Source organism: Panthera tigris, chromosome X (genome assembly GCF_018350195.1).
Source record: "Panthera tigris isolate Pti1 chromosome X, P.tigris_Pti1_mat1.1, whole genome shotgun sequence".
NCBI lineage: Eukaryota > Metazoa > Chordata > Mammalia > Carnivora > Felidae > Panthera > Panthera tigris.
Window position 1 is genome coordinate 96,462,603 of NC_056677.1, and position 4,468 is coordinate 96,467,070.

Genomic DNA, 4,468 nt, shown 5'->3' on the forward strand with positions numbered 1-4,468 from the left:
CTGGCTGGCTCAGTCAGTTAGGTGTCTGACTTTGGTTCAGGTCATGATCTCACTGATTCAGAGTTCAAGCCCCGTGTCAGGCTCCATGCTGACAGCTTGGAGCCCGGAGCCTGCTTCGGATTCTGTGTCTCCCTCTCACTCTGCCCCTCCCCTGCTCGCGCGCTGTCTCTCTCTCTCTCTCAAAAATAAATAAACATTGAAAACAAAAATTAAAAAAAAAAAAAGAAAGCTATTTCAGGAATCCAGAAATGAGGTAATCAGCACAGCCAAGGCAACCACACCTGCCTCCTCTCTTCACTCGTAATCCCTTGTCCAACAGAATCTAAATGAGGAGCCTCAGCCAGCACTGGAGGACAGATGGCTATATTTGGAATAAGTTCAGAACATCACAATGACCAATAATGATTGACATCACTACAGGTCACTCTTGCTGTTTTAAATTTTTAACAAGAGGTCCTTTGCCACTTCAGCATAAATATCTAAAGCGTCCCCTTCACATTGAGCGCTACAAGTTCAGGCTATTTACTAGGGCATTGCCAATACGGGAAGAATGTCTCCTAAATTGTCCATGCCTTACTTTGCAAATTGTCCTTCATTAGGCTCACATTTTAGAATTGAATTACAAGATTTAAAAAAAAAAAAAAATTCTCTAAAGGCTCATACAGCTTTCATGGTTATAGCCCTGAAATAGGAGTTACACCTCTAGATATGACAAAAGCTATGATGAAAATGTTTATAATCACATTTGGTCAATCAACTACAGCCTTATTTACTCATATAAGGAAAGACATTTTACTTATTTGTTCCTATATCCAAATGACTTCTCATTTGAATCCTAGCACCAAGGATCCATGGCTACTGTAATCAAAATATAAAATGTGGGGATAGAAAGAAAGAAAGGATTATAAACTTTTATTTTAATAGTTACTAGGAAACTGGTTTGATAAACTAATATGACTAAGAAGATAATTACAATTAAGAAAGAAATATCCATGGGGCGCCTGGGTGGCTCAGTCGGTTAAGCGTCCGACTTCAGCTCAGGTCACGATCTCACGCTCCGTGAGTTCGAGCCCCGTATCGGGCTCTGGGCCGATGGCTCAGAGCCTGGAGCCTGCTTCCGATCCTGTGTCTCCCTCTCTCTCTGCCCCTCCCCCGTTCATGCTGTGTCTCTCTCTGTCTCAAAAATAAATGTTAAAAAAAAATTTAAAAAAAAAAGAAAGAAATATCCGTAATTCACTAAAACAAAATATCTTGTACTTGTGAGACACAATTTAATAAAGGTGTTGGAACATATTTTTTTACCTCAGCTGCAATGTATATACCACACATAGTATCTAAAAGTCTCAAAGATATTTTACATTATTCACAATAAATTCGTATGAGATTCAGTTTAATAACACCATCTGGCTATGAATAGAAAGAATTTAAATTTAAATTCCAAGAAATAAGATAAGGTAGCACATTTTCTTTGATCACTATACTGCAAAACAGAGCAATGCTATGGCCAATCCAAGAAGACAGGGTCATAATCAAATGCCATTTAAAATAAAGAGTTATGGGGTGCCTGGGTGGCTCAGTTGGTTAAGCATCCAACTTCGGCTCAAGTCATGATCTCATGGTTCGTGAGTTCCAGCCCTGCATTGGGCTCTGTGCTGATGGCTCAGAGCCCGTAGTCTGCTTCGGATTCTGTGTCTCCTTTTCTCTCTGTTCCTCCCCCCCCACCTCAAAAATAAATAAACATTAAAAAAATTATTTAAGAAAAGACCTCCAGTTTAAAACAATAAAATAAAATAAAATAAAATAAAATAAAATAAAATAAAATAAAATAAAGAGTTATGGTGCTCACTTTGGCAGCACATAGACTAAAACTGGAATGATGCAGAGAAGATTAACATGGCCCCGGTGCAAGGATGACATGCAAATTCATGAAGCATTCTACATTTTTTAAATAAAAAAGAAAATAAAATAAAAAGTTATGAAAATGAAGCATTTTTACTATTTAAGCCTTAGATAATCAAAATATCATTTGAACTATTAGAAATTCAAGAGTAAATCAAAATCCAAAGCAAGACCTATGATTTTTTTAAAGTTTATATATTTATTTATTTTGAGAGAGGGAAAGAGAGTGCGAGGGGGAAAGGGGCAGAGAGGGGGAGAGAGGGAGAATCCTAGGCAGGCTCTGCACCATCATTGCACAGAGCCCAAGGTGGTACCTGAACTCACAAACCGTGAGACTGTGACCTGAGCGGAGATCAAGAGTCGGATGCTTAACCAACTGAGCCACCCAAGTGCCCCCTTTTCTTTTTAAAATTTTTTAATGTTTGATTATTTGTGAGAGAGAGAGAGAGACAGAGACAGAGACAGAGAGACAGAGCGTGAGCAGGGAAGGGAAGAGAGAGGGGGAAACACAGAATCTGAAGCAGGCTCCAGGCTCCGTGCTGTCAGCACAGAGCCCGATGCAGGGCTCAAACCCATGAACAGCAAGGGCATGACCTGAGCCGAAGTCAGATGCTTAACTGACTGAGCCACCCAGGTGCCCCTTATGATTTTTTATTTTAGAGAGAGAGAGAATGTACATGCAAGTGGGGTGGAGGGGCAGAGGAAGAGAGAGAATCTGAAGCAGGCTCCACACCGACATGGGGCTTGATCTCATGACCCTGGGATCATGACCTGAGATGAAATCAAGTCAGACACAACCAACTGTACTACCCAAGCTCCTCTATTACTATTTTAAGCCTTATTCTTTTTTTTTTCTTTTTTTTAGTTTATTGATTTTTGAAAGAGAGAGCGCGTGCACGCACAAGTGGAGTAGGGGCAGAGAGAGAGAGAGAATCCCAAGCCGGCTTCATACTGTCAGTGCAGAGACTGACACGGGAGTCAAACTCACGAACTGTGAGATCATGACCTAAGCTGAAGTCAGGCACTTAACCGACTGAGCCATCCGTGTGCCCCTAAACCTTATTCTTAAAGGTAAGGGAAGACACCTCTCTGAATATTGAGCCCTAGTGTATCTGTTCCTAAACAGTTTTGTGAGGTTTCTTCAAAATTAGTTGCACACAATTTTATCCTGCCTCTAAGAGGTCAGTGGTATGGTCTGAGGTTGTCAACACTGTTTTCAGACCTTAAAAGTTGTAGGTCAACCAACAGATCTAACAAATGAAACAAGCGGTAGATAAACCCTATATCTGCGTCTCATGTTAGGCAACGTTCTCTTTCATGTTGCCGTGTCCATGATTGTAGAAAAGGAACTCTTATTCCTTTAACTTTCATTTGGGGATTTATAAAATGAAATCAAAATAGGTGATGTCAGCATGGACAGAGATATAGAGTGAGATCGGAGGTTGCTTACTAATGACTTGATCTTTATTTTTCATCAATCAAATAAGTTAGTGGGGGCACCTGGGTGGCTCAGTCGGTTAAGCCTCTGACTCTTGATTTCGGCTCAGGTCATGATCTCACTATTTGTGAGTTCGAGCCCCACGTCAGGCTCTGTGCTGACAAGGCGGAACCTGCCTGGGATTCTCTCTCTCCTTCTCTCTCTCTCCCTGCCCCTCCCCCCACCTCTCTCTCAAAATGAATAAACTTAAAAAAAAAAACTTTAAAAAAGAAATAAATAAATAAACTTTAAAGAATGACAAGATATACCTTTAAAAATATAGAAGCCCTCTCGTTCATCAACAGTCTTTATGCAAGGAACAAACCATGGAACAAACCATTCAAAGTTCATTAAGGAAGGATGAGAGATTAGTCACCGGCCAGAGGGGCTTCAACATCAGTCCTTCATCAGGAGCAAAATCTTCCAGACAGGACCATCCCGCAGAAGATGTAATCACTTGATACGGAGTACTTTCAGGGTCACCAGAAAGGTCCCTCACGTTCAAAAAAATTCTTCCTGGGAACCAACCTCCAGGACTCTTTAGGGATCCCTTACTTTAGTTTAAGTCATTGCATTTCTAGAGAGCAAACGGCAAATACCTCTTGGAGAAATAATATGCTGGCTGTGATCAACAGAAATTAGCTTCTTTTGAACATGAAGGGAGATGGGTGAGAATGAATACTTGACACAGATTTGACTTCCTAAAGAGCATGGTCAAGTTTAGGATCATGCAGAGCTTTTTTTTTTTTTCTTAAATGTTTATGTTTTTGAGAGAGACAGAGTGAGAGTGGGGGAGGGGGAGAGAGACAGGGAGACACAGAATCCGAAACAGGCTCCAGGCTCTGAGTTGCCAGCACAGAGCCAGATGTGGGGCTCAAACCCATGAGCCATGAGATCACGACCTGAACCAAAGTTGGACGCTTAATGTACTGAGCCACCCAGGCACCCCAGGATCATGCAGAGCTTTTAAGAAAAGCTACGTGACAGCATAAGAGCATTGAGCGACAGGACCAAAGGGCATCTTGTGGGAGGAGACGAGGCCACGCACTAGTTTCACAATTTTGCCAAAGCCATCCTGGTTCCAAACACACA

General features: G+C 41.4%; 1 non-coding gene across 1 annotated transcript; it reads left to right on the plus strand.

Moving 5' to 3' along the window:
* Positions 1 to 1,838: 1,838 nt before the first annotated feature.
* Positions 1,839 to 1,945, plus strand: LOC122235554. The gene has a single exon (XR_006213609.1). It is a non-coding gene; the product is annotated as a U6 spliceosomal RNA (small nuclear RNA).
* Positions 1,946 to 4,468: the final 2,523 nt, after the last annotated feature.